Genomic DNA, 11,199 nt, shown 5'->3' with positions numbered 1-11,199 from the left:
GAATGAACAGTAAAACAATGTCTTTTTTAAATGCAAATTCCCTAAGCAGAAAGATTCTGAGTGGGGTTCAGGCTTTCAACCTAATCTCAGTATTCTGTACACAGGGCTACTGCATTCAAACCAACAGCCTGTGTTTCTCTCAGGCAAGTTCTAGTTCCTCTTTTAGCATATCCAATCAAGTATTGGCTGAAGGCAGAGTTGCAAGCTGTTATCTATAATATTCAATATTCATTTCTATCATGTATTTCGGTCTGCTTTACAATACTAGGTAGGAGAAATACTATCCATAGTACATTTAAATAAACACATAACCCTTTTTAAAAAAACATAAAGGTTTTATCTTCTCCAGGCCTTGACTATCTTCCCATTCATATTTTTATGACCTCAGGCCTCTGCCTGGGTGGAAACAGTAGACCTTAGCCCACTATCAATCATCTTGTTTAATCAAACCGGCTTTTGCCCCAGGACACTCCAGATGTGACTTTTCTCTCCTCAGCTGCACCATTACATCTCTTACCTTCCTTTCAGCCATCACAAGTAACAACAAAGTTACCATCTAAGAATCAAAAGTTTCACTTCTCAAGCCCTTTTGTTCTTTCTCTTACAAAGTCCCATGGTGCCATGAATCTGGAGCCGTTGCCACAAGTCCCACTCCTGACACCAACTGTAAAAATGACATGGTGGCAGAAGTTTCTGACCTCTAACTTCACAAGGGGGAAGTAGAATCACGATCAACAGCCCGTGGCTGATTCCTATGAGGTGGAAGTCAGACATGCCTCCTCTCACCAACCTGACACCAACTATCCTTCCAGTGGCACTCACCACTTCTCTGCTGCATTTGACAATTCATTGCAATGTCCACACAGAACTCACGGACCATAGTTCAGTTATGGGTTTTTTATGGAAATAATAGGTTACAGCTCAGGATCAGAGATGCTCAGAATACAATTCTTCAATCAGGACTGCTTCTTCTCAGCCTTGTCCACAGACATACCTCTCTCTGACCTTAGGGCCTCTGGACTGGCCTCCACCCTGCCCAGACAAGTGTTACAAAGCTCTGTTCATTCTGCCGATAATGTGCCCAGAAGCACTCTACTGTCTCAGTAAGTCTCAGCCTGAGGATGCTCAACTCTAGCTTTGTGGGTCAGCAAACCTAGCTTCACCAAGTGCCCATAGACAGCCTACTCTGACAGCAAGCCCCCTGCCCAAAGGCACTCATCTTTCTTGCTCTTTGGGCCAAGAAGCCCACCTTGCTGTCTCCTGCCAACCTCCTGGTTCTGCTGCCTCTGCTGCTGCTGTTTCTGTGCTGCTGCTTCTGGCCATCTCTCATTTCCAGCGTTCTCCAGTTCTCTCTTTCTCTGTCTCCTGGTTCTCAGCACAGGGATCCTGGGTCCAAAGGATGTACTTCACTCCTGGCTCATCTTTGTTGGTGGTGGTTCCTTCCTGCCTCTGGGATTGGTCATTTTAAGCCTAGCAGGGTGGCAAAACTGGCCAATCCCCTTGTTAGGGTTCCACACACCTTACTTAAATGGTCCCACCCCCAGAAGGGTGTTACGCACCTTATTTACACTATTAAGCTATCCAGTCCCCTTCCTGTGGGCCACAAGAAGCTCATTTGCATAGTCCACTCAGTCGTTTGGTGAGAGTTACAAAGATTATGACTAGATGGGCCATATTAAGAATTTTACTGCACTGCCATATGGTCTTTCTGCCTCTGGGTTTGTAATTCTGTGAAAAATGATTGGTTGAGCCACAGTCTACCCTGTGATTGGTCTATGTGATGTACCTTGCAAGGATTGGTCAATTTGCTGTTCAATTAGTGGTTTGATAATCCACCCAATAGTATTGAGTGACTTGTGGTTCACCAAGGGAATTGTTTGGTTTGTCGTCCTTTTGAGAGGGATATGGCTTATATAAGCAGCCAACTCCACAGAGGTTTTTAGGAGAGAGAAGAGGAGGGAACCTCCTAAAAGAGCAGTAATATGGGTCAATCACTGTAACACTGAAGATGGTGAGAGGCCCAGAAGGGGGCCCAGCAGCAGAGAAATGGTGGCAAGCACAGCAGAGCTGAGCAGCAAAGTAACTGCAATAGCAGTACAAGCAGTGGGAACCATGAACCCGGCACACAGCTACAATAGATGAGTCGGCCATGGAGCATAGCTGGGCACCTGGCAGGAGGTCCCCAAGAGAGCTGGGTTCCCTGTAAAGGGAGCTGCCAAGGTCTTGCAGGTAACACCCAAGCAATCAAACAGAAGTGTAGGACCAAGCTGTCGTGCTGTTGGCAGTAGCAAAATGCCCTGGCTCTGCTGAGAGCTGTAACCCTGAGACCTAGAGGGGACCAGGCCTGAGAGCCAAGAGGAGTCTTAGAGGCACCCTGTCCAGAGTAGGGGTGAGAGTACGCTTGTCCAGAGGGAGCCAAGAGAAGACCTGTTGTAAAAATGGCATGGGGGTGATGTCTGACATCCTTTAAATTCACAAGCGAGAAGGATAATCAAGATCAACAGCCCAACACTGATTTCTATGAGGCTGCGGTCAGACACGCCTCCTCTCTCCGCCATCTTTACCAATTCTGACACCAACTGTCTTAGTCATCTAGTGCTGCTGTAACAGAAATACCACAAATATTTGGCTTTAACAAAGAGAAGTGTATTTCCTCACAGTACCAAAACCCATCCTTTGCAGCAGATTTGCCCAATGCAATGCATCTTTTGATTTCTTGACTGGTGCAAAGGACCTCTTCAAAGTGTTGAAGAGCAAAGATGTCACCCTGAAGACTAAGGTGCGCCTGACCCAAGCCATGGTATTTTCAATCACATCATATGCATGTGAAAGCTGGACAATGAATAAGGAAGACTGAAGAAGAGTTGACACCTTTGAATTGTGGTGTTGGCGAAGAACATTGAATATACCATGGACAGCCAAAAGAGCAAACAAATCTGGAAGAAGTGCGGCCAGAATGCTCCTTAGAGCCAAGGATGGCGAGACTGCATCTTACATACTTTGGACATGTTGTCAGGAGGGATGAGTCCCTGGAGAAGGACATCATGCTTGGCAGAGTACAGGGTCGGTGAAAAGAGGAAGACTCTCAACAAGGTGGATTGACACAGTGGCTGCAACAATGAGCTCAAGCATAACAATGATTGTAAGGATGGCGCAGGACCAGGCAATATTCCATTCTTTTGGGCATAGGATTGCTGAGTCAGAACCGACTCAACGGCACCTAACAACAACACCACCACCAAAACCCAAACCAAACCCACTGCCGTTGAGTGGATTCCTACTCATAGTGACCCTATAGGACAGAGTAGAACTGCCCGATAGAGTTTCCAAGGAGCGCCTGGCAGATTTGAACTGCCGACCTCTTGGTTAGCAGCCATAGTGCTTAACCACTACGCCACCAGGGTTTTAGGCTAAAAGTCCAAATTTCAGGGTGTCAGCTCCCAGGGAAGGCTTTCTCTGTCGGTTCTGGAGGAAGGTCCTTGTCCTCAATCTTCCCCTGGTCAAGGAACTTCTCAGGCACAGGGACTCTGTGTTCAAAGGATACTCTCTGTTCCTGGTGCTGCTTTATGGGTGGTATGAGGTCCCCAACTCTGCTTGCTTCCCTTTCTTTTTATATCTTGAGAGATAAAAGGTGGTGCAGGCCCCACCCCGGGGAAACTCCCTTTACATCAGGGGGGTGACCTGAGTAAGGGTGGTGTAACAATCCCACCCTAATCCTCTTTAGCATAAAATTACAATCACAAAATGGAGGATAACCACATAATACTGGGAATCATGTGGTTGACACACATTTTTTTGGGGACACAATTCAATCCATGACAGCAGCCTTCCCTCCCACAGCACTCTCTACTTCTGTGCTGAGTTTGATAATTCATTGCGATGGCTACGCAGAACTCAGACAATAATCCTGATTATGGGTGTGATCATTAAGGTTGTGTGCCAATTTGGCTGGGCCATGATTCTCAGTGGCTTGGCACTTACAGTTTGGCAGTCATATGATGATGTGATCATTTCCATGATGAGATTTGATATTATGCAATTGCCTCCATGATGGGATCTTCTGTGAGTAGCCACTGAGTTGAAAGGGAGTCGCCTCGCAGGTGTGGCCTGCATCAAATATAAGTGGACTTTCTGGCAAGGCTTAGGGGCTTTTGCTCTCTCTGGATCCTGTAACTGGCTCCTGTTTGTCTGACCTCCAATTATTTGGGCCTGAGCTAGCAGCTTACCTGCTGTCTTGCCTGACGATCTTGTGATTCTCTTTCAGAGCCTGTGAGCAAGAGCCCTGCTGTCCGGCCTGCCGATCTTGGATTCATCTGCTCCTGAGGCTTCATGAATCAAGAGAGGCCTCTATCCTGACCCGCAGACTTGGGGTGTTCTAGCCTCTACAGTTGGCCCAAAGGCACTCAGCTTTCTCACTTCTTGGGCCAGTAAACCCAGTGCATCATCTCCAGCCAGTCTTTCCTGCCATTGTTTCTCTACCATCTCTTCTCTCCATCCTTAGTGTTACAGCTCTCTCTCTCTGTGTCTCCTGGTTCCAGGAGCTTCTCAGCACAGGGATCCTGGATCCAAAAGACACACTCCGCTCCTGACGCATTCTTCCCTGGCAGTGGTGGAATCTCTGTGCTGAGAAGCTCCTGGAACCAAGAGACCAAGAAAGAGAGCAAGCAGTAACACTTAAGACAGCAAGAAGCAACAGCAGAGACCTGGCAGCAAGAGATGGCATGGTGGGCTTCCTGGCCCACAGCACTTGGGTGAAGGCTGAGGGCCAGGGAGAGGCGTGCCTGTGAGCACAGCTGGTTAGAGGCTGTCCTGATGGAAGAATTGTATCCTGAGTGTTCCTGAGCCTGAATTGTAATTGTTCCTTCCCTGATAACCTCCATGATTGTGAGTGTTGTCTGTGAGTTCTGTGTGGCCACTGCAATGAATTATCGAACCCAGTACAGAAGTGGAAACCCTGGTGGCATAGTGGTTAAGATCAATGGCTGCTAACCAAAAGGTCAGCAGTTCAAATCCACCAGGTGCTCCTTGGAAACTCTACGGGGCGGTTCTACTCTGTTCCATAGGGTCACTATGAGTTGGAATCGACTCGATGGCAATAGGTTTGATTTGGTTTGGTACAGAAGTAGAGTGTGCCGTGGGAGGTACAGTTGGTGTCAGAATTGGTGAAGATGGTGGAAAGAGGAGGCATATCTGACCTCTGCCTCATAAGAATCAGCCTCGGGGTGTTGATCTTGATTCTCCTTCCTCCTTTGAAGTTAGAGAAGGTCAGATGTCACCCCCACACCATTCTTACAACCATGGTGAGTATAGTCTGTGAGATCTGTGTGGCTATTGCAATAAATCAACCAGCCCAGTAGAGAAGTATAAAATACTGTGGGAGGAATGGCTGGTATGAGAAATGGCAAAGAAGTTGAAGAGTGGAGGTATGTCTGACCTCCACCTCATAAAAACCAGCTCTGTGCTTATCCCGATTCTTATCCATTGGGACGTTACCAAAGTCCTGATGCTAGATTACACCAAGTCAGATCATTCCATTACCTGAACGGATCAGTCAGGGTCCCAGGATAGGATGACCAGGCCTGCCTTGAGCCCTGCAGACCTGGTGCTGAACTCACCTCTCAAAGGGTTGCTGTCCCAGGTGAAGGAGGCCCAGTGCATACCTATACCTGGTACACACATCCTCTGCTCCCACACCCAGGACTCTCATGGTCCCAGTGAAGGTCACCCTTCACCTGTCCCCATGGGCTCAGCCATGTGAGGCAGTATAATCAAGTAGTGGTTAGGAGTGAGTCTTGAAGTCTTACTGCCTGGGTTTGAAACCCGTGTCTCCACTTTTTCTTTAAAATAATTATCTGCCTCATAGGGTGGTCGTGGAAAGAAGTAAGAACAGCTCCTGGCAAACAGGCAATTAATAATGGTGTTACCGTTTTCATTAGTCCTTGTGAGGAGAAAGAATTGAGAACGTAGGGGTATCTGACCCTAATCATAAATCTATAGCTTGATGAAAATGACTATTGTCATCCAACGAGCCAGCGGTATCCCATACTGTGTAATCTTTGTAATAATCCTTTGGTAGCCAGTAAGGTGGCAAATTAAGCAGTAATTCAGAGCAGTGAAGTAGAGCAATGAGGACAGAGAAAAGGGAGTGAGCCCATGTTATTTCTGAGATAACATGAACAGGAACTGGTGCCAAGTGTTATAATGACTGCCGCTGAGAAACAGAACGAAGGAGAAGTAAGTGGAGGGCAGTGGTGATTCAGTGGTAGAATTCTTGCCTTCCATGCAGGAGATGGGGTTCAGCTCCTGCCCAGTACACCTCAAGTGCAGCCACCACCTGTGTCAGTGGAGGCTTGCATGTTTCTGTGATACCGAACAAGTTTCATCAGAGCATCCTTAACTAAGATGGATGAGGAAGAAATGCCTGGCAACCTGCTTGCCTTTTACTGGTCTCATCTTTAGTGGCCTTACCACTATGCCCCACTCCAAAGATAACCTAGGCTCATGCCATCCACTCTTTTGCTCTGTGTTGGCCACTAGTTTCTCCAAACCCTCTTCTGTCCTTAAAGCCACATCCTGAAAGCCATTATCAGTGAGAATACTTCCGAGGTGCTCCATTTACCAACTTTTTGCCTTTTGCTTTCCCAGGAGCATGTCTCTGCTGTACAGACACTTGAACTCCTACTTAGACATTTACAATTTTATTTTCTTAAACATACTGTTTTAAGGTGGGGCCATATTATTTTTCTGCCCAACCCATTATAAGCAGTTCGATGTGGTCCATGTTTTTCCTATGCAGTTTGAGCCTCTTCAGCAAGGGTAGAAGATCAGGGAAACTGGACAGTTTCAGCGTGCTTTCTCCCTTGGGGGAACTGGCAGGGGAACCACTGACCTGAGCCACCAGCCCTCCTATGGTCCTTGCCTACATACCTGAAAACCAAGGCCATGGTTGTCGACTGGATTCTGACTCATAGCGACCCTGTAGGACAGGGTAGAACTGCCCCATAGGATTTCCGAAGAGCGGCATTGTGGATTTGAACTATGGACCACTGGTTAGTAGCTGAGTTTTTAACCACTGTGCCATCAGGAGTCTGCACCTTGCCTAACCCTTTGTCATGGAGTCTATTCCGACCCACAGCAAGCGCGCTCTTAACCACTGTGCCAGCAAGGTCCTTCAGTCCCTCCCTAAACCAAACCCAAAGCAAAAACCATTAAAGTGGAATCGATTCAGACTCATAGCGACCCAACTGTCTGTCCCACAGGGTTTCCACGGAGCGGCTGGTGGATTCCAACTGCAGACCTTTTGGTTAGCAGTGGAGCTTTTAACTACTGTGCAACCAGTCCTCCTTGCCTAAGCAAAAAAAAAAAACAAAAAACCAAACCCACTGCCATCAAGTCAATTCCAACTCCTAGTGACCCTATAGGACACAGTAGAACTGCCCCGTTCGGTTTCCAAGGAGCACCTGGTGGATTCAAACTGCTGATCTTTTGGTTAGCAGCCCCATCTCTTAACAACTATGCTACTAGGGTTCCCCCCGACTTGGTCCACTGCCTGAAAAACAGCCACTGCGCCTTCTGTACGGCCGATTTTCAAACATGGCTGCTTCCGGAGGGACGTGGCGAGTACGGCGCAGACATATTACCTTTTAAAGCTAAGCCGGAAATGACTTTGTGCCACTCCTTAAGTTCCTTGACCTTCCCCGCTGCCGTAAACGGACAAGTTTGTGCGTGACAAGTCCAGAAGTAGTAGCTGCTCACGGAAGAAAGTGGAACTGCCGAACTGTTCGTGGTTCAGGAGAAAAACTGTTCGAGGGACAAAAACAATGTGTGTTTTTGTCTTTGGAACAGGGGGAGGTAAGTGGTGTCGTGAGGACACTTGGAGTTCCTTGAGAGGAGCGCAGGGATGGAGGTGCTTGAGGGGAAGCAAATGGGAGTCCGGTGTCTTTGGGTTCGTTCATGGGGTGAGCACTTTTGTACAAAGATTAAGGCTGTCAGGGTACGGAGTCTTTGTGGATTTCTCTGCTGGTAAGGGGTGGAGGTGGTATTTACGATGAATGGGGTATCTGGTTCATTATTTAATATGCGGCTGAGTGATGTTGTAGTCTGGGGGCGGGGTGGGAGAACGGACTTAGTAGGACGGTGTCTGGTCCAGGTTTTGCATTGAAACGGGTCTTGGATTGATCTGTGTCTGTGGTACAGAGGCTTGTGAGGCAGTCTGCTTCCGTAAAGATTAAAAACCCAAAGCCTTGGAAACCTTATGGGGCAGTTCTATTCTGTTCTAAAGGATCACTTTGAGTCAGAATCAACTTAACTGCAACGAGTTTGAGGATTTTTGGATGTATGTAAAAATCTGGGAGTTTCTTGGGGAGCATTATGACTTTTAAGTAGGCAATTCCTTGAGTCTCTTTTTTCATGGAGATGATCATACTGTTTGAAAATAATCTTAATTTTCCATCCTACCTTGTAATGTTTATACCTTATGCTTATCATGATGGATTGGCCCAGCTCTTCCATACAAAGTCCGTAAGTAGGTTGGTAGTTTTTGCTAAGATGTCTTTGTCTTGTTGCCCACTTATAAAACGTGCTTGCTGTATTGTCTGTTCACTATGTGTTGTTGTTGTTAGGTGCCCTTGAGTTGGTTCCAACTCATAGCGACCACAGAACAAAATACAGCCCAGTCCTGTGCCATGCTTACAATCTTTGTTGTGCTTGAGCCCGTTGTTGAAGCCACTGTGTCAATCCATCTTGTTGAAGGCCCTCCTCTTTTCTGCTGATCCTGTACTTTACCAAGCATGATGTCCTTCTCCAGGGATCAGTCCCTCCTGACAACATGTCCAAAGTATGTGAGACGCAGCCTCGCCATCCTTGCTTCTAAGGAACATTCTGGCTGTACTTCCTCCAAGACAGATGTGTTTGTTCTTTTGGCAGTCCATGGTGTATTCAGTATTCTTCGCCAACACCACAATTCAAAGGCATCAGTTCTTCTTCCATCTTCCTTATTCGTTGTCTAGCTTTCACATGCATGTAATGCAATTGAAAATACCATGGCTTGGGTTAGGCGCTCCTTATTCTTCAAGGTGACATCTTTGCTTTTCAACACTTTAAAGAGGTCCTTTGCAGCAGATGTGCCCAGTGCAATGCGTCTTTTGATTTCTTGACTGCTGCTTCCATGGGTGTTGATTGTGGATCCAAGTAAAATGAAATCCTTGACAACGTCAATCTTTTCTCTGTTTATCGTGATGTTGCTCATTGGTCCAGTTGTAAGGATTTTTGTTTTCTTTATGTTGAGGTCCAATCCATACTGAAGGCTGTGGTCTTTGATCTTCATTAGCAAGTGCTTCAAGTCCTCTTCACTTTCAGCAAGCAAGGTTGTGTCATCTGCATAACACAGGTTGTTAATGAGTCTTCGTCCAATCCTGATGCAACCCTATATGTACTGTGTTTTTTCTATGCATACATACCTACGATAAAGCTTAATGTCTCAATTAGGCACAGTTTCACGGATAGAAGTTTCCTTCTTACAGTAGACCTTAGCAACCTCAGCATATGATTTTTCTTTCCTTATTAAGTTGAGAACTTTCACTTTCTCACTTAAAAGAAACACTTTACAGCTTCTCTTTGGCATATCACTATTCTTGCAATTTGGGGCCAGTATTAAGTAATACAAGGGTTATTTGAATTCAAACCCTGGGATACCTCGACAGTTGATCTGATAACCAAAACAGCTACTAAGTTAACTAAAGGGGCAGGTAGTGTATGCAGCTTGGATATGCTGAAAAAAGGGATGACTCACGTTCTCGGTGGGCAGGAGCAGGACAGTGAGGGATTTCATCATGCTACTTAGAAGTGCAATTTAAAACATAAGAATTGTCTATTTCTGGAATTTTTCCTTTAATATTTTCGGACCGTAGCTGACTGCGGGTAACTGAAACTGGAAAGTGAAACCACAGATGGGGGAGCTAGTGTACCTCCGGTCTCCAACCTTTTTACCAATTTTGACACCAACCGTACCTCCCACGGCACTCTGTACTCCTCTGCTGGCTTCAGTAATTTGTTGCAGTGGACACACGCAACTCACAGGCTATACTCACAGTTATGGGGCTTATTAGGGAAGTAACAGGTTACAATTCAGGATCAGGAATGACTAAGGATGCAGTTCTCCAATCAGGACACCCTCAGTCTTGCCTGTGGGCAGGACTCTATCTGGTTCTTGGCCTCTTGGCTCCTCAGCCCCTCAGCGTGACCTCCCCCCTGCTCAGGCAAATGTTACAAAGCTTTTTAGCTCTCCCAGTTATTGCCTGGTGGCACCCCAGTCCACCAGGAAGCCTCCTGCTTGAAGTTACTCAGCTTTCGCTCCATAGGTTGGCATGCCCACTGTGGCTACCTTTCTCTGTGAGCTGGGAAGCCCACCATGCTCTCTTTTTTTTTTTTTTCAATTAATTTTTATTAAGCTTCAAGTGAACATTTACCATTCCAATCAGTCTGTCACCTGTAGGTTTACATACATCTTACTCCCTTCTCCCACTTGCTCTCCCCCTATTGAGTCAGCCCTTTCAGTCTCTCGTTTCATGCCAATTTTGCCATCTTCCCTCTCTCTCTATCTTCCCATCCCCCCTCCAGTCAAGAGTTGCCAACACACTCTCCAGTGTCCACCTGATTTAATTGGCTCACTCTTCATCAGCATCTCTCTCCCCTCCGCTGACCAGTCCTTTTCATGCCTGATGCGTTGTCTTCGGGGATGGTTCCTGTCCTGTGCCATCAGAAGTTCTGGGGAGCATTGTCTCTGGGATTCCTCTAGTCGCATTCATATCATTAGGTATGATCTTTTTATGAGAATTTGGGGTCTGTATCCCATTGGCCTCCTGCTCCCTCAGGAGTGGTCTGTTGTGCTCCCTAGCAGGGCAGACATCGATTGTGGCCAGGCACCAACTAGTTCTTCTGGTCTCAGGATAATGTAGGTCTCTGGTTCATGTGGCCCTTTCTGTCTCTTGGGTTCTTAGTTGTCGTGTGGCCTTGGTGTTCTTCCTTTGCCTTTGCTCCAGGTGGGTTGAGACCAATTGATGTATCTTAGATGGCCGCTTGTTGGCATTTAGGACCCCAGGCGCCACATTTCAAGGTGGGATGCAGAATGTTTTCAAAATAGAATTATTTTGCCCATTGACTTAGAAGTCTCCTCAAACCATGTTCCCCAGACCCCAGCCC

The sequence above is a fragment of the Elephas maximus genome, chromosome 11, assembly GCF_024166365.1.
Source record: "Elephas maximus indicus isolate mEleMax1 chromosome 11, mEleMax1 primary haplotype, whole genome shotgun sequence".
NCBI lineage: Eukaryota > Metazoa > Chordata > Mammalia > Proboscidea > Elephantidae > Elephas > Elephas maximus.
Note: the sequence above shows the minus strand (reverse complement) of the source record.